The following is a 19,990-nucleotide window of genomic DNA, read 5'->3' as shown; positions in this document are numbered from 1 at the left end:
CTTCTTGTGATCTCTGTCAAATAAATAAAATCTTAAAAAAAAAAGAAACAAAACGACTTTTGCCTTCAGCTTGTTAATAAAACCTTTGATTCCTGATATTTTTATAGCACATATGGTATTTCATGGGAATCCCAGAAAACCTTGGAATAGCCGGAACTTTATTTGATAGATTAAAAGACCCAAAGCTCAGAAAGAAGAAATGATTTGCCCAAGGATCTAAGTGGCATAGTGGACAGAATTCAAGCCTCCAGAATAATAATACAACGAACATTTCCTTGTATCACCCACCAAGACATTTTATCAAGCCGTGGGGTGGGAGAGAAGGGACTCCACACTAAATCTCTTTGGTTATTTTGGGAAACATGGCACTCATGTGTCTCTCCGTATTCTATAAGACTGCTTCACATCTCTCACTTGTGAAAGGCAAAGTATTGAAATGATTTCTCTTCAGAACTGAGCATCCACCTGGAAATGCATCTCCTTCCCTAAACCACCCTCCCTTCACCTGTGATGAAAGAAATAGATTATTAACAGCACCCACAGATAAAAATGAACAGGACAAAGGATAGAAATGATTAGAACAAAGTGCTAAGCGGATGGCAAATTCAATCAGGGCAGAAAGGACAGGAATTTAATTCAAACCACCTAAAAAGAGAAGTCTAAGTGGGGTGGAGTGGGGGAAAAGCATTTTATTAAGCTCTGGGAAATGTGATCACATTTGGAATGCACTGAAACGGGTGAGGAGGACTTCAAATTTTGCCTGGGAGTCAGTGTGCACCCCCAAGTAACAGAACCAAGCTCAAACAAACAAAACCAAACTGAAATAATTGGCTTGGAACGGGCATCTGTTAACACATACCGCTTATGGAAAATCCAAGAAATCATCTTTCACCAGCAACGGTAGGACCTTAAGTAAGAATTCAGCTTTGGCCAGAGTAAAGTAATCAAGCGTGAAATAGTTTTTTCATCAGAATGGCAAATAAGAAACCTCCTTTATTTTCCAAGTTAGTGGTTTACTCTTTTCAAATAGGGCAGATTTCACTAAGAGAGTGAATCATAAGGAATGAGAATCAAGCAATTAGTGAAAGTTGGGGTTCATGAATCTTGGAGTCATCAGAGGTAAGAGAGCACAAATCATCTTATTTTACAAATGTTGGTACATTTTGACAGTATTTTTGCTTCAACAATCAAAGCTTTAATTTTCTACCTAAGCCAGTACAGGTTTCTTAATGAAACTAAGGACGAAGGACCTTCCAACAATGTGAGCAATTCACTTCTCAATGAAAGGAGCAAAGTAAGAAAAGTAAAGGCAAAGGAGGTGTTCTGGAAGCATGTGACTTGCATGGACTGAAATAGGACATGGTGGAAACAGGGATGGCTCACAAGTCACCCACCCCTCAACATGAGCACAAGGACCCCTTTGGAACTTCAGTACATCTGTGGGCCTACTCTAAGATAGTTCAATTTATTTAATATTCATTGACTGAAAAAATAACTAATGACAGGAAGCTACTCTAAATTCAGTAGTGCTTTTGAATGAATTTCCATTTATTAATCTCAATGAAGAGCATCTTCGTATGTTTACCCAATGGTTGTACATGTGTGTGTGACATATTAATTTGTTCAATCTACAGACAATGTTTGATAAACGTTGATAAACCGATTTAAGGACCCTTATGAGTAATTTGTGTCTCCCCCGGATTCCTCAGCTGCCAGATGGGAACTACTAAACCCTTTCTCTTCTACTAAAGACTCCATGGACTAAAAATAGACTTTTAGAAGGCATTCCAGCATGTTATCTTGCAAAAATTTGCAGTCTATCTGCATTGAAAAAGAGCCAGAGTATCATACACTAAAATGGTAACAGTATTCATCGCTGGCTACGATGGTTTAGGGAGGTTTATTTGCTTTTCTGTATTTTCCAAATTTTCAACAGCAATTATTTACCCCTTTTGTAGTAAAAACAAACAACCAAAAAGCCAAGCAAAAACTTAACAAAAGGTCCCCATGCTATGATATTAGGAAGACCCTAGCCATCCTTTGTAAACTTAAAAACCTGCATTTGGGGACGTTTGGGTGGCTCAGTTGGCTAAGCAACTGTCTTCAGCTCAGGTCATGATCCTGGAGTCTGGGGATCGAGTCCTGTGTCCGGATCCCTGCTCAGGAGGCGTTTGCTTCTCCTTCTGACCCTTCCTTTTCTCATGCTCTCTCTCTTCTCTTTCTCAAACAGATAAATAAAATCTTAAAAAACAAAAACAGATTCTTGGTAAATGTCCCTAATAGCTGCTCCTACTCTTTCTTGGAGACCCAGTCCTGCAAAGCAATGTGGGAAACTATGAGAATGTAAATGTGCCTTCTACTACCACAACATATCCCACAAAAACCGAGTTTCTGGCAAGAACAACTGCATCTTTAGCACAAAAATAATCCTCTTGTGCTTCTGCTTACATCCTTCAGTGGCTCCCCCATTGACCTGGAGGAAAATTTCAAAGTTCTCAGAACTTTCTGATCCTCCCCCCGAACCTCTCTAGCTTAATGCCTAACCACTCTGTTGAGTAACCAACTTTGGCTCAGTCGCGGTCTTCCAGAGCCATCTTGCTTGCTACTTCTTGAAAGAGTTTAGTCATTTCCCAGAGCACATACTCTGGAACAAAGCCTCTCCAATTCATTTATGATGGGAAAAAGACAGCTCCACTATTCTATCCATTCCTAAAAGAGATTACCAAGATAGCAAATCCATTTTCTTTAGGAAAAGAAAACCATAATCTAGATACATTCCCATCATCTAGTAATTTGAAAAATACAGGTCCAAAAGACTGTTTGTGTAAAAATTAATGATAGGTTCAGTGTTGATTCTGAAAACTCAACCATTATGGTCCACTGAAAATTGTTAGTAACCCAGTGATTTGTGTCTACATATGTGGGAGGGATGGTACATCATTGCCAACTGTGGTGTTGGCCACTATTTATTTCCCAATTTTTGGTATCACCTTCTTCTTTGATAAAGAGATACTCGATTTTTGCTAGGTACATGACCACCTACAATATAGGTCATATACCCAGTCTCCTTTGTAGTTAAGGAGTATTCAAGTGACTAAGTTTTGGTCAAGGAGATATTAAGAGGAAGCATTCTGTTGTACTTCCAGAAATCTTCTTATAAGGGAGAAGACACACTCTTTTCTTGCTCCATCTTATAGCACGTAATGTGGATATGATGAACAGAGTTTTACCAGACCTTTTGGACCAGAAGAATGAGACCACACTCTAGGGATGACAGAACAGTGAGCCAAAGGAAGCCTATGACCCTGAGTGGATAATTTTTATACCTCTGATTCCAGTTCTAAACTATCTACTCTGAATTGTTTCTAGGTGAGAGAAAAATAAATGTTTGCCTTCTTTAAGTCTCTATATTTACTAGTCATTTTTTCCCCAAATCTTTGCCTTTACAGTCCAACCTAATATTAAAGGATATATGAAGCTTTGTATGACAATAAGACATTTTAGCAGAATGAAGAATTAGAACTCTTAATAAACTTAATAATGCACTACATTCAGTTAGTGAATAGTAAAGTGTTAGTGATCCTTAAGTATTCACTTAGAAGGTTAGCATCCTCATCAAATCTTCCAGGAGCTGAAAGGCCAGGAGATTGGGTATATTGGTCTAAATGAAAGTATGTTTCTTTAGTAACAGTGAAAAAAAACCACAAAGAGAGCATTCCTAGAATTTAAGGGGCCCAGGCATTTCTACAAAACTGTGCATTCTTAGTTTTTAATGTTGTTGCTGGCAAAAGTTGTTACTGATACCTTTCTTTTCAGACCAAATCTCTTTGATGAAAATATTACAGTTGATAAACTTCCATTAAAAATTAGTAATCTCAATTTTACAAAATGCCTCACTAGTACTCTTCAAAACTGTCAAGATAATGAAAAACAAGGAAGGACTGAGAAACTGTCATGGACCAGAAGAGCTGATAAGGGTAGTGTGGATCTTGGATTGGATCCTGGAAAAGAAAAGCACGGTGGTGACATCCAACTCAAGTCCAGAGTTTGGTTGATAGTGATGCACCAATACTGGAGTTTTCATTGTGACAAATAAAGCAGAGCAACAGAAGATATGAATAATAGGGGAAAGTGAGTGAAGAGATATATATATATACAGGAACTCTCTGTTCTACCTTTACTTTTTTGTTCATCTAAAATCATTCTAAATTTTAAAATTTTACTTTAAAAATGGCAATATTTATTGTTCAATAGTCTGAATAGTCTGGTGGATTGTTGTGATAACTGGTATAAAACCATGGATTTACAGAAGGGATCCAATAAATAGTAATATCCTTCCTTCCAAGGAAACCCTTGAAATCCCATCAACTCTTTCATTACAGACAAATTCTTTGATATGTACCTCATCTGTCTAGGCATACCTGAAAAAAATTATTCTCTTATCATAAACTTACATAAATTTGAAGATGGTTTTTTTAATCATTTTTTTCACCATCAATTACCTATTTGTCATCAGCTTTTCCTCTTATATTTCTTTCTTCCCTAAAGTCTTTTTTCTTTGTAGTCTTTCCAAGTTTTACACATATGAGTAAATTTAGGAGTCAAATCATACGAAGTGCTCTCACAAAGGCATCCAACAATAAGCTTTGTAAGGGCAAATGCCTCTTTCTCTATGGTTCTCCCCCTCCTCTCTCTCCCTGGGATTTTACACAGAGTAGGTTCTCAGTATGTTTCTGTTAAATTGATTTAAATTAATAAACAAAGAGTACAGTGAAAGGACCATTTCATGCTTCCTGAGTGATTTATTACCTTTGCAAAGATTCCAACATGATGTCAGATTTAATTGCAACACTAAACTTTTAGCTCTCTTATATTTATTTCAAAACAACAAGTTAGACAAATTTCTAGTACATCATGAGCTACTCCTGTGAACATCAGATGCCTCTGGGAGCTCCATGAACTCTTTCAAACAACCAGGATAAAAACAGTGAAGGAAATCCTCTTTTAGTAAAATAATATCATGCCTAAGTTTCCCAAAATTCCCACAGTTGGCAAGATTCCACTTATTTCCAAAGAGCATTTGACAAGTCAACAAACTAATTTTTTTTTTTTTAAATTCTAGGTCCTTTCTTGCTGATTTAGCCTATTTCAGTGTCCGGTTACTCATTTCTTATGCTATACTTTTTTTCTACCACTGTATTTTTAGGTTGGTGCCTCAACTCTTTTCTAGATTACTACACTCTACACTTTTCTAATTAGATAATATTTTGAAGTTTGTCTTGGTAAATTATAATAAAAAAGAACACACAAAGAAGTCAGCTGGAAAGACATGTTAACAAAACAATGCCCAATAGTGCTTCTAGAAAGTACTTTTAGCAGATATTAATGAGGAGGATAAGAGAACCAAAGATGATATGAAGAAATAGTTTAGGAAGTGTGATCTTCAATTACAGCCAAGTGAAATTTGATTTAGAACTTAAATACTCATGTTCGCCAGTCCCTCAAATTGGGTTCTGGCTTTGGAGTAGAAATGGGGCCAGCAGCACTTTGCTCTGGGCAGCTCAAATCGTCTTGGGCATAGGTCAGGGCCCAGTCCCTGGAAGCAGATGTTGCTGATGCTCTATCCATATTCCCTTGGATCCCTTGATGGTTCTGGTTTGTTTTCATTCTTGGAAGCCTGTACTCATGACTTTATTGTAGGAGGACCCTCAGGCCTCGGGCTGCTGTAAACTCACTTTGCAGCAATCAGTGCTTCTCAAAGTATGAACTGAAGATCAGGAGCATCAGCATCACTTGAGAACTTGTTGAAACTGCAGATCCACTGTGGGGAGGGCTCAACAATCTGTATTTTAATAAGACTTCTAGGAGATTCCGACCTGTGTGCAGTTTTGAGCTTCACGGACCTACCTATATACATTGAAAGCCAAATGATTGGGAGTTTATATTTTTGGGGAGAGGCAATCTTTGGCCAATGTTGGTAGATGTGAGTGTATCCAACACCCCAGGTGCCCCACTCTGGTGGGGACAAATCAAAGTTCAGTTCCCTGCAGAACTGAGCCAAAATTACCCTCTGCAAGACTCTCCTGATAGCACTCCCATATTGGCTTCCTTCCCTTCACTTCCCTGCCTCACTGCCCTACTCCTTTACTAGTTTTTTCCTAGGACCAGTTCCTAATAAATCATTTTCACATGAGTCTTCAGCTCAGAGTCTGATTCTAGAGATCTATACAAAAATATGTCCTGTAGTGAAAAAACACTTCAACTTCATTGGTTATAGCTTGGTGGTCCGGCATGACATTGTCAATTGTTACTAGACTCCAGGCACTGTCCTAGAAGTTGGGGATAACAAGACAAATAAAGCCCTTTCTGCCTTCAGAGAACGTAGGCCTACCGACGGTAGTGGTGGGAAGCAGATACATGGATGGGTATCATCAATATATCAAAACTGAAATTCAAGAGTGCTAGGAAAACTCCAAATTCCTGAAAGAGGCAATAGGCCAAGCTCGCTGCTGAAGTGCGGATGAGGACTTGTGAGTCTAGATATGCAAAGTGAACAAAATATTCCATCACAAGCCATGGACCAAAACATGAAAATGAGCAACAGAGAGAAAAAGCATGTGATTTGGTGTTCATGTAGTTTCAAATTCAAATTGGAAAGGGCCAGGTGATGAAGCTGAAAAAAAAATGGGAAAGTACTGAAGCACAAGTAGACTTCTGTGCCCTGCAAAGTAGTATTGCCTTTTTCTATAGATGGTAGGTATCTGCTGATAACTTTTAAGCATGAGAGTAACTTGCTCAGAAGTGCATAGAAAGATCCTCCTGGCTGAATTAGGAGGAGCTCTTCCATCATCAGGAGACCAAGTTAAAGACTCTAGAGATAGATAGGCCAAGCAAGAAGTACCAGGGTCCTGAGCTAGAAGGGAATATGTAACCCAAGAAATATTTAAGGGGAGAAATTGGCAGGATTTTGACTGCATAAATGTTGTGCTGAATGACGGGGGCGGAGAATGAGGAGGCGAGGACAAATCCAGGTTTCTGGTTTAAGTGATGCAATTAACTTCAAGTCATAATCATTTCCATTTTGTGAGTTCAGAGTGAGGACTAAAACAGTCATGCTGAGAACTGCTCCCCTACCTTGGAAAAGCAAGATACAATAATATTTTAAATCAACACAGTTGACGGAAGACTTCATCAGTGTCGACAGACACAAGGCAACTCTGATTAGCACAGATACAGAATTGCCTAATCAACAAAAACACCAGGCACAATTAATACACAAGCCCTTTCAGTTAAATGCAATTTAGGCATGATTACTTAAATGGAAAGTTTATGAAATTACCCAGAATTTCTTAAGTAATTAAAAAAATTCTAAGTCTGGAGAGAATTAGATGTAGAGTAAAAGTTTACTAGAGAACCAACAGTCAAATGAAGATGTACATGTGTGTGTGTTGGGGTGCGGGGAGCAAAAACATAATCAATGTGAGCTGCCAACAAGGCAACCTGCAAAATGAAATCCTGTAAATTACTACTTGGACAGAAACAAACACAACACCTAACTTTGGTACATAAATATTCCCATTACGTGTGCCCCTTTTCTCAAAGCCAGAACTTGCTGCCTACAAAAAGGAGGAGTTGGTAGAACTGACTTGGAAGAGGTTTTTTTTTTTTTTTTACTGAGGCCAGTGTACCTGGGAGGGGCTGCTGAGTAACCCAGTCTAGCTCCATCCTTTCGCACATGATTCATTGGGAGCAAAGTGATGGAATGGCCAAGCCAGCACAAGAACCCAGCTCTCCTTCTGCCCAAGTGTTGGGGCTCTTAGAAAGGCCCCCTGGGTAATACAGATGCACAGATTCACACCTCTCTTTCCTCTCTGCTCCCTTTGACTTCAACTCCATGGTATGCACAATAAGAGAAAGAGCAATAAGAAACACCGCCTTCAGGCTTTTGTAGAAATAACGGAGATGTCAGTTGGTTTCATCATCCCCTCATCAACCTTAGAAAAGACTTCCTTTAAAGAAGCAGTTGGGTTCCACAAGAGTAAGAGGCAGTGGTGGGAATCAAGTGCTATCCTTACCACCAAAGTAGCTGCATTCTTTCTAAGAAATTCGTAAAGACGCCAAACCCAATGTGAATAAAGCAAAGGCATCTCTCTGTCTTCCTGTCAGCGTGGACAGTGCCACAGCTATAGCAGAGCTGAGAAGCTACATGGCACAGAGATTTCCGAGGGGGTGCTGGGGTAGAGCGGAGGAGAGAGAAAATTAAGGAGTGAGAGAGGGCCCTTTCAGGGGACAGAGCGGTAGAAACGATTTATTACTCAGTACTAATGCATTCAATAACTCAATGACGGCTGTGCTGGTACCATGTGGATCAGATGAGTATCAGTTTTAGCAAACAAGAACAGTTTTCTTTCTTCCTTTTTTTTTTAAGATTTTTTTTTTTTTTAATTTGACAGACAGAGATCACAAGTAGGCAGAGAGGCAGGCAGAGAGAGAGGAGGAAACAGGCTCTCCGTGGAGCAGAGAGCCTGATGCAGGGCTCTATCCCAGAACCCTGGGATCATGACCTGAGCTGAAGGCAAAGGCTTTAACCCACTGAGCTACCCAGGCACCTCACAAGAACAGTTTTCTTGTATTAAACTCTCTAAATCCCAAAATGTGGAGCACAGGTAGGGCATGCCAGAGAATTTGACAGTAATTAATTAAACTGACTATAATGATCAAGGGGGGAAAAAGATAAGGCAGGCTAGCTTTAATAGCTAGAAGAAATGACTTCAATTATGTTAACTCAAGAGAAGGAAAAAGAAGGGGTTTGGCTAGAAGATCTGAAATTCATATTCCCGTAAAGAGTTAATATACCTGGTTTTCTGGGACAGGTAACGGAATGCTGGGATGGTAGGTCAAGGGCAGCAGCACCCAGAAGAGCATCAGGATCCTCAGATAATTACTGAAGGTTTCTGAGGGGTCACAGAGATCACAACCTGTAACCCGGAGAACACGGCTATCTGAGCAAGATGAGTAACCTCTCTCCATTGCAGACCTTTCTGCACTTTCCTGACTTTCTAGCCTTAAAAGACAGAGGAATGTCAGAGACTGACTTTGAGCCTTGATCTTGAGCTGGAGGAATCTAAGACCATCAGGAAGTACAGCGTAGGACATTGATAGCAGCTGAATGAACCAAGTTCCAGCTCTCATGACTTGAAGATCTGGCCTATGCGGGACGTGCATGACCATTGTCACAAATGCTGAAGGGTCAGTATGACAGCGAAGAACTGAGAATGCATACGTGTTTTACTCTATGAAGGCAGCTGGACAATCAATAGCACATCCATTCAGTGCGATGGTACACAGCCCTTAAAATAATCTTTGTAAAGACACTGTAATTTTAAAAATATACATAATGAAAAAGGAGGATATAAAATTACCTGTACAGTATGATGGCAACTAACAACAACAAAACACCCACAGTCATAAAAAGCACCAAAACATTAATAATATTTGGGTGTGGCATTCCTTCATCCTCCTATTTATTAGTATTTTCCCAATTTACTTTAAATAAGCATGTATTAACATAGTGAATTAAAAACATTAATGTGTCTTGGATGAAATACACATACTTATAGGGATTCTATAGGTAGTAAATATGGTCTTCGGAGAGGAATTACCCTTTGGCTCCAAATTAGAAGTCATGATAATTTGTATTCTCTTCTTAAGAGACCTTCCCTTAAACAAAGGCCAGTGTTTGTGTGTGTGTGTGTGTGTGTGTGTGTGTGTGTGTGTGCGTGCTTGGGCATGTGTTGTGTGGTGAGGGGGCTTCTCTTAAAAATGCACATTTCTGGGGTGGCGTCTCTATGGACTGGTTTGAAAAGGCACTCCTGAGGTGTTTTTGAGATTCTTCAAATGTCTAAGACAAATCATGGCAGATATTAGGGTCCCACATGGATTAATAGCAAGCCAAAGATAATAAATATTATCTCAAAATTGACTTTTACTTTGATAAGTTTTATTATTTTTTAAAGAAATACATGGTATTCCACACAACACATTGGCATAGCACCACTGAGGTGGAAAGTATTTTCACTCCATGTAAGGGTGAGGCAGAGGCTTGGGCAAGATAAGTAATTCTCTTAGGGGCATGCAACTAAGAAAGGAAAAAAAGCAGGATCTGAACTGTGCTCTCTGACATCAAGGTCTGTGTCTTTGACCATGTCCTGTACTGTCTGCATTTTTGGACACAAGGAATATACACCTAGATACCTTGGAAGTCAGTAGTCCTCATAGACCATATTTCTCTGTCAATGTTTGCTCTAGACCAATACCAGAGAAGTCAAGCCATTTTTAGGAACACACAGACACAGAATAACTACTGCAGTTTCTTATACTGGCCACTTCAGATACCTAAATGGACCCTATTGTAGAAGCTACAGGTAAAGGAAAATGATGATATCATTGCCTGATGGCTCTCTTTGGATTAAATCAGCTTTATAATGTCACCTCCTTGCACACATAAAATTCACTCCATCCTTGTTCTGTTTCAAATTTGCTAATTTATTTAAGAGAGCTAATCATATCTCACTCTAACATCTTCTCTGAAAGACTTATCATGACCTGCTGTCCAAAAGGAAACACATTCTGATCTGGCAAAATTAAATGAAATAGATTAATGTTCTGGTTTAAAATTCACTTGCTTAACTTCCGTGGCTTTCTGACCTTAAAAAAAAAAAAAGAAAGAAAAAAGAAAAGAAAAGAAAATTAATTTCTAATTATAATTTTTATAATCTAATAATCAGGGGGCACCTCCATCACGCTCATCCAGGAACCATAGACATAGATATCCTGACCCCAGCAACACAAGCAAAGCCCCTGTGATCTTGATTGTCAAGTCCACTGAATTCTTGGGTGGAGGAGGGATATAGTAATATAATTATGAGAGGAGCCCTACATTATCTCTTAACAAAATTCAGAGGGAGAAAAAATGTGTGCAGCTGGAACGCTAAAACTCTAAGTGACGGCTTTTGCAGAATGAGAAATATGCTGGCACGAGACAAGGCAACATGAAAAATTATGGACTAAATCTGAGTGCAAAATTCTATGGTGAAATGGATTTCATCACAAAACACCTTTCCAAAGGAAGAGCTAAATTCTAGAGGCCTTGGAGAATCACTGCAATCCAGATGGGCTGACACTTCAAAGAAGAACCTACAGGGAAAAATATTTCACAAAATAGGAATGAATGAAAGCAGCTTATGGGGTTTCTATTGGGTTTTGGCCTCTGCAAAATAATCTATTTTCAGAAAACCTAAAGAAACTAAGTCCAAAAAGACTTCTCTTTGTTATTTTCTGTTTAAGTGTCCAGGTAAAACTAGTTCTTCCTGAGGAAGCAGCAAAAATATAAAAATAGAGACTCAGGAAACTAAGTTGGGTCTTTACACAATAGTATTTAAAATCTACCAATGGTAATTCGAATGTGTCCATCTAATCTTTGAACTGTCTGTATAGTCGTGCAGGATCTGCACAATTTTGATGTAGTATCTTATCTCAACTTCCCAACAATCCTGGGAGGTTGCAGGACCTCATTAGGCCCATTTCATGGATGAGGGAACTGACACAGAGACACCAAAGGACTTACTCAAAGGGTAACTGCAAATGGCAGAATCTGAACTTGAACACCCATGTCCTTGCCGTACGCAAGCCCAGGACAAGCACGATGAGTTTGCTCGGCAGCCAGCCTGCTCAGATTTAAAATCTGAGCTCTTCTGAACTGGAGACTGTACCTCATCTTTCCGTGACTCAGTTACTTTATCTATAAAGTGGAGACAAGGACAGGGCTGTCGTGAGGATAAAGTGATTTAATATGTCCAAGGTGCCTGGTGCCCAGTAAGTACTATCATTAACTATGCATAGATATTTTGTTCCATCTCCCCTTTTAAACATAAAAATGTTTTTATGAAATTATGTCTCCAATATTTATATCTGGCTATGTCCAAACTCCCAGTGTACTCTATATGCAACATCATTAGCAAGTTAGCATCTGATCCCAAGCCAGATTCTCAATGCTCTATGATCCCGATATACCCCTGTTCTTATAGTTCACTATCCCTTCTGTTGGGTAATTGGTTGTAGTCATGCTTATAGTAACCACTTGGACGGAATGGACTCCGTTATCTTCCCGTTCACCGGCAGCACAGACATAATCTTAGAACAAGAGCTGCCTGAATTACGCCAACTCATCCGGACCCAGAAGAGCCACTTTGCAGAATACTGTAGATTAAAAATAAATAAATAAAATGTCCCCTTTCCTCCTGATTGCAATTTTTATCTACTGTCGCAAGTGCAACCTGGTTATTACTCTTTATCGCAGAGACCACATCATCTGAAAATATTTTCTATGAAGAATGAGGCCTTGATCTTAATCACCCCGAATTTCAACTCCCAGAAACTGAGCGTGGGAAACAAAATATTCCTTGGAGAACTCATTGTCACTTGCTATTTCTGATAAATGACCATTATTCTCTTTAAATTTTAATACATTCAGAGGAAATAGCCATATTGTATGAGCTAATGAAATGTGCTACATGAACAACATACTTTTGAAAAAGCTGAAGCTTAGAGTTTGCTTTTAGAATTATCATAACTTCATTTGCCAGAGGTTTAAGATACAGATAATAATAGTTGTAGGCATTAAGTATTAATGAGGTGTTATGTGATGTTCTTAGCTTAAGCCAGTCAGTGAAAATGCTCAATAAATGTGCATTCCTTCCCCTTCACTGCTTGCCACCGCCTACCCCCCTCACCCCCCCACCCCCCTGCAACCAAAGGCCTTGTAAGAACGGTCTCAGCCACATCAACTCCTCCCTCCTCCTCAAAGTGTGCTGGCTGGACCAGTAGCAGCTTTGGGGAGCTTGTTACAAATACCAAAGGCCCCACTTCACAGCACCTGCATCAGAATTTGCATTTTAAAATGATTCCAGGCGATTCCCATGCACGTGAAAGTTTGAGAGAACCAGGGCGACCTCTCTGTGGGACATTTATTTGCAATCGTCTCTTTTACTGGAGGGGCCATTGAAGGAATGACACCTGCTAGCTGTCTAGTAGGCTGAATTTGATAGTCAGTACTAGGGTCCACATCGGCAACCATTCTAGAATTAAAGACAGCCAGTATCTCCCTGATTTGCCCTACTGTCTCTTGTTATTTACTTATGAAACTTGAAAAAGCAGATGCGGCCTCACCTGCCACCACTCAGAACCATAAAAGAGTGAGTCATCCCATTTCCACCGTTTGAAAAGCCTCACTGCTCCTCGATTCAAGCTGAGTGAGCCCAGGACTGAATGAAAGGCCCAGGTCAATCAGCCCTCTGTGAAACCGGGCTTAGAAAGCAACCTCTAATGTTGTGACCTCCTTGGCCAGAATTAAGAAGTGTCTAGAGATTCCGATGACAACAAAAACAACAACAACAAAAGAAGAAGAAGGAGGAGGAGGAGGATGAGGAGGAGGAGGAGGAGGAGGAGGAGGAGGAGGAGGAGGAGGGAAGGAAGGAAGGAAGGAAGGAAGGAAGGAAGGAAGGAAGGAAGGAGGAAAATAACTTGTTGAATCCCTCTAGTTGTGGGCTGTGGCAATACTCAATGCAGAAAAGAAAGTCTGAGTCTGTTTAATTGACTGATACCATCAATTCCGAAAAATGATTTAGCAAATAAAAAAGTTAGAATGGGATCCCTGAGGATAGAATACTCTCAAAGAGAGAAATGGGAGCGGCGAGAGCCCACGTTATATCTCAGGGGAGTCAGTCACTAGCTACTATTGTACCAGCCCTCTGGTCACTCTGGTTTGGCCAGAAAATGTGTTTTAAAATTGAATGTAATTTAGTAAGCACTAATTGGGCTGCGATTATATACGTGGATGGTGGGAATTTCAGCCATGGAGGTGATTCCCGCTGTTTCCTCAGGAGTACATGGTGTGCGTTGATGGCAAGCATCTATTGCAATCTTTTGGGGAAAGAAACCAATATTTTAATGCATCAATGCCCTACTTCAGTCAGTGGGGAAAGGGCAAAGCATGGAGTTTGGGGTTCAGAAAGCACTCGCCAGGTAATGGGCCCTTAAGGAGAAGTCCCCGATGATACAAAAAGTGAAATATTAAATGCCTTAATTATATCCTTGACATTTAAGTATTTTTCAATCATTTTCACATAAGCTACTGATCTGTGTATGTTCTGGAAGCCTACAAAGAAGGTAAGGAGGTGCTTTTCCTCCTAACTGAACAGAAAAAGCTCTGCAGCTCAGAGAGCTCAAATGAGTGAGTCATGCTTCCATAGCTAGGAACTGGCGAAAAAAAAAAAAAAAGAATGTGTACTTGGATTCCATTAACTCAATCTAGGTCTTTGTCTACTATCCCATGCTAAGTGCTAAGTTGCATACAAAGCATATCCACATACCTTACCTCGCTCTAATTTTGATCTTTAGTTACCCTGTGGAGAAAGCAGCAGGGGTGATTGATTCTGATTTTCAGATGGGAAACTTGTCCAGTGGCTCTCAGTAATGTGTCACCAGGACTGAACCCAGTCTTTGGGTTCCCCGACTGGGGAGCTTTCTCCTCTGCTCGTTTGATGTGAGTATTCTCGGCAACTTATTTCCTCCTCTTCTTGGAAACCTGGGTTGACTGTATTCCATAGTTTTCCCTGTAAGGAGGGGTAACCATTTGACTGAATTCTGGCCAGTGGAATGGGTGTGCAAAGAAAACACACCCCTCGTAAGGCTCAGCCTACAAAAGTATCCTGTGCACACTCCTCTAAACCTCTTTGCTCCTGGCTGGCTGGAAGGGTGAACTGTAGCAAATACGAAAGCCATGTGTTGGTGGTAACAGCGCTATAGTCACCTGAGATCCCTGAACGACTCCTCATGGCAAAGTCACCTTTCCCTCCTACCTTCCCACCAGCCTCAAACTGCCCTGGACAACCATGTGATTAAGAAATAAAACTTGGGTTGTGTTGAGTCATGACATGTTTAGGCCAACTTGTTCAAATGGTGAGATTATCTTGGCTACGACACCCAACCAGCCTCCCTGGATGCCAGCTCATTTGGGGCAGCAGCAGCAGCAGCAGCAACATGCGTCTTGCTCTGTTTCACAGGGACGATCAAATCCTTCCCTGAAGTGATTGTTCAGAGTGCTCATAAATCACAGAACCAAAATAACGTGGGAGATGAGCACCCAGGCATAGCCATTTGGAGGCGGTATAGAAAAGCAGAGGAGAGTAACTCCGAGAGCAGTCCTCAGTCTCGGGCTCACTCTGTCATTCATTAGCTGTGCAAGCTCTGGCTGGTCCCTCAGTTTCTGAGTCTTGGTTTTCTCATCTATAAAACGCTAATGATATGCAACAATGATGTGATGGTGAATTTTAAGCCATGTCACAATTTAAGTGATATGCTTGGCATAGACCTTGGCCCATACAGGATGCCCAGTAACTAGCAGTCATCATGAACATTCAGCGTGTGCACTGTTGGGCTTCTCTGTCCCCACAACACAACTAGAATTGCAGCTGAAGGTAATATGGGTAATTAGTAATAAAAAAAGCAGAGATATGGGCTCTGCTTCATTTGGGATTCTCAAGAGGACACAGCTACAAAGGATAGTTAAAACCATTAAAAGATACAGGTAGCTGCTGTTGATGCTATCAGGGCAGATGAGTTAGTGAAATGAACCCAAGTATATTTGTCTCCAGAACTACTGGGTTTTACTCATAATCCTAGGTCAACCTGTCAAGTAAATCTATTTATCAGCAGAATGCCTTAGTCATGCAATTGTAGCAGACTCTAGATTGGATTCTACTAATAGTCTTCATAAACAAAGCAGCACGTAGCTCAAGATAAGGACATTATTATGCCTCTCAAAGGCTTTAAGAGAACTCCAGAGGGTTAGCAAGAATTACAATTCCTTCTCCATTGGTCACTGGCTTTAAAGATAGGGTCATAATGTTTGCTCTATGACTACAGGCTTATTTCTCTCATTACTTTCTTTGCCTGGTAATTTTGAAACTACTTTGGAAAGTTTCCATTTACCGTAATGTTTAGTGAATATAAAACACAGACACACAGGCACGCACACGGATACCACAGTGCTACCATTACTTCAACCCTGATCGACCCTTCGCAAAAAAAAAATGTGCCCGTAAAAAACTACAGCCATGCAGTATGTGATTTTCAAGTTCCGTTGCATTCCAAATTCTCATTATTCTCTTATTTGGTACTGCATTTTTAAAATGACAGTCGTGGGGTGCCTGAGTGGCTCAGTCGGTTAAGTGGCTGCCTCTTGGTTTTGGTTCGGGTCATATCTCAGGGTTGTGGGACTGAGCCCCTCCTGGGGCTCTGTGATCAGCAGGGAGTCTGCTTGAGGATTGTCTCTCTCCCTCTCTCTCTCCTTCTTCCCCTCCCCCAACTCATGTGTGCTCTCTCTCTCTCTCTCAAATAAATAAATAAATCTATAAAAAAATGGCAATCACTAAATCCAAATGTATCCAGTTAAACTATACGTTACTGGTTAAGTTCATTCACACTGACAGCAAGTACATTCTTCTTGCGATTGTCAAACCATTGGGAGTTGCCTTTCCTGCCCACAGAATAAAATGGAATGATTAGATCTGAAAGAATCCTCAAAGATTTGTGGTTGTGATTTTTACCATGTTTCTCAGCCACATCCCTTGTAGGAATTTGTGCATTCAAACTGACACATGGCAGGCTGTGAGTGAATTCTTTGGGGCAACACTGACAAAATGCCCACTGCCCCAGAGCAGAGCCAACAAGGGCCACTGGCCAAAGACTGGATGCCTCTGCTTCTGAGTGGTCTCGATTCCATCCCCTCTTCTCCAGACTCATGGCCACCGCCGGGCCTGGTGCTGTTCTGTCTTTAACACCTCTAGCAAATCTTCCCTTTTCACTGAAGGTCCAGGCCACAAAGTCAGAATCATCAGCAGGTGAAAGTAATGAACAAGAAATGACTTTGTTTTATTTCTATAGTATTGGATCCTAAGGTTAAACTTCTATTTATGAGAAGTACTATTGGTTTTCCATTAAGGGAGTTGTGTAAGTATTGATAGAGATACATATGGACATATATTCTTTATAGATATATTTAAGTAAAAAATAAGTCCATTTAGGGCACCTGGGTGGCTCAGTTGGTTAAGTGTCTACCTTTGGTTCAGGTCATGATCCCAGGTCCTGGGATCAAGACCCTCATGGGGCTCTCTGTTCAGCGGAGAGCCTGCTTCCCCCTCTGCCCCTCCTCCATGCTCCTGTGCACTTTCTCTCTTTCACACTCTCTCTTTCAAATAAATAAAACCTTTGAAAAAAATAAGTCCATTTAAAGAAATATATTAGGAAATTACACTCAAAAATCATGAAGATATAAGCTAATGACTGACTAAAGTTCGGAAATGAATGGCAACATGAGCCTCCCAATGTGATGGAGGGCCGTGGTTTCTGCTTTCCTGTGGGCACTTGGTGCCCACCAGTGCTATGTTCATTAAAAAAACAGTAGAATAAAACATCTGCAAAGAGGAGTTGGAGAGGCTGCTGGGAGCCTCTGCTTTCTGTTTAACATGCACAATTGGCAGTTTTAGGAAGCAGTCTTTTGGAGATAAGTGAGTCCTCTCATTTCTTTTTCAGTGGAACCACAGTGGCTGGAAGGCAAGCCACACCTGCCTGGGGCTCACATCTGCCCAGGCTCACGTGCTATTGCACAGCCTTTGTGGGCCACAGTGGCCATAGCCCCTCTTCAAGGGCAGGGCGGGCATCCTGCAAGAAATGGCAGCTGCAGGGCACCTGGTTGGCTCAGTCATTAAGCATCTGCCTTTGGCTCAGGTCGTGATCCTGGGATCCTGGGATCGAGTCCTGCATCAGGCTCCCTGCTCTGTGGGGGAGTCTGCTTCTCCCTCTCCCACTTCCCCTGCTTGTGTTCCCTTTCTTGTTATGTCTCTCTTTGGTGAATAAATAAGTAAAATGTTTAAAAAAAATGGCAACTGCTTTGTCCAAGGAAATGTGCTTTTTCTCTCAGCTTTATTGAATGTGGAGCAAAAATTTTTTTTAAAGATTTTATTTATTTATTTGTCAGACAGAGATCACAAGTAGGCAGAGAGGCAGGCAGAGAGAGAGAGAGGAGGAAGCAGGCTCCCCACAGAGCAGAGAGCCTGATGCGGGTCTCGATCCCAGGATCCCAGGATCATGACCTGAGCCAAAGGCAGAGGCTTTAACCCACTGAGCCACCCAGGCGCCCTGCAACAATTTTTTTTTTAAGCGTTGAAACATAATAGGTTTGGTGGTGATGGTTGTTTTCTTTTCTCTCTAAAATGGTTCCCTGGACAGCAAGGCAGTGCACATACCACTCGCTCAGCCAAGTTGTAAATGACAACTTCAGGTCTACTACCCCTGTGTCCTCACTCTCCTGCTGGAGTCTTAGCCGCCATTCGGGGACCCCACTCTCATCAGGAAGAAATTGGGCTCACAGGCAAATACCTAGGGGACAGGCACCCAACAGGACTCTGGAAAAGAAAAGAAAAGTTTTCTTCTCTCTTTTACCATAATTGAGGGGAGGTTAAAACATAACAAAATGGTCCCATTTTTCAACAAAAATTAGTTCTGCCAGCCAGAAGAGGGATTGTGAACCAAATGCCACATCTCAACGGTTTAAGAAACATATGACCTGGATAATCACCTCAATTCTGTCACCCATAATATGGGATTCTTTTATGTGACCCGAACATCAAAGGCATATTATTGTAAGAAACATTTAGATGATATCTTTAAAATGCTTGTGGATCTCAGTGGGGGAAAATGGTGTCTGGGGGGAGACTATAAAATAATGCATCCAAAAAATGAACGAAAACAACCAAACATTTGTCTGCAATGGTTACCTTTTCCTAGGAAACAACATCTAAGATTTCATCCACCTGGTAGCCGAGCCCCTTTACAGCATATCATGACCCTCGGTGATATTATCTCCTGTTATTTATTCCATTAACGCCTCCAGGCCACAGCCAAAAAACGAAACAGAACAAAACAACAAAATCTTTGCACTTTCCCACTACAGGCTTTTTCATTTCTATATTTGCCTACTCTGTTCCTGCTCTCTGGAACATCATCTTTTTTCCCTGCCGGGGAAGTCTTTGCTATTTCATTTTCCTCTGAAGTACCTCCAGAGGATATCCACATTTCTCAGCAGCATTTATTACGCTAATCTTATTGTATAGCTGTGTATCAGAACCACCTGGCAGAGAAACTACTGATGGCTTAGCCCTAGCCTTAGCAATTCTGATTTAACGTGTGCAGAGTGTAGGTGGAACTTGGAGGATTTTAGAACCTCTCCAGAAGTTTCTGGCATATAGTGAAGTTTGAGAACCATTGATATACACACTTACAGACTTCTCCAGGCCTCTGCTATTGGACCGTGAGCTTCTTATGTTTGCCCGTCTTGGTACAGAGGGATGGCAAACCTCCGTTTCAATATTCTGAACAGATCCGGCCTAGGCTAAAAGCCTACGCTGGTCTCGTTCCAGAACTTCTACATTTCTGACGGATTTTTGGTCTGATCTTATGACACTATTGTGCAGATTATTGGAAACAGACCACCAGGAGTACGAAGGCATCACAATTCAGCCAGGCTGTGGACTGCTTCTGCATCTAGGAAATGTTTCACGCAGGCTATTTTAGGTTCTTAATTAGACATGGAAAAAATAGCCATCTGGTGCCACCAAGTATGGACACTATAAACTTTTTCTCCAATATCCACATGATATAATTTGCCTTTTAATGAACTAAATGCCACCAAGGAGATGAACTGTTGTTTTCAATATGGTGGCTTTCAGTATGGCCGCGCATAACTATTTCATGACACGCACCTGGCTATAGTCTGTTCTCGAAAACGAACAGCTCAGAGTGGGTTATATTATAATTCGTAATAAAATCTAACACCTGGCTCAGAGTCGTAATCAAATAGATGATTTAATGG

The 19,990-nt window shown here is 40.9% G+C and overlaps 1 protein-coding gene across 6 annotated transcripts in view; it reads right to left on the bottom strand.

Annotated features, from left to right (window-relative positions):
• Positions 1 to 19,990, bottom strand: part of LRRC3B (leucine rich repeat containing 3B) — a 91,260-nt gene that overhangs the window by 41,895 nt on the left and 29,375 nt on the right. The window contains exon 1 of one of the 6 annotated variants that reach the window (XM_046002905.1): positions 18,366 to 18,462. The exons of the other annotated variants lie outside the window; for them this stretch is intronic. The gene's annotated coding sequence lies outside the window, so the exon portion shown is untranslated. Of the gene's footprint in view, positions 1 to 18,365; positions 18,463 to 19,990 lie in introns of those variants that run through there. 6 annotated transcript variants of the gene reach the window in all.

This window comes from Meles meles, chromosome 4 (genome assembly GCF_922984935.1).
Source record: "Meles meles chromosome 4, mMelMel3.1 paternal haplotype, whole genome shotgun sequence".
Taxonomy (NCBI): domain Eukaryota; kingdom Metazoa; phylum Chordata; class Mammalia; order Carnivora; family Mustelidae; genus Meles; species Meles meles.
The sequence above is the reverse complement of the archived record's forward strand: the minus strand, read 5'-3'. Positions and strand labels throughout refer to the sequence as shown.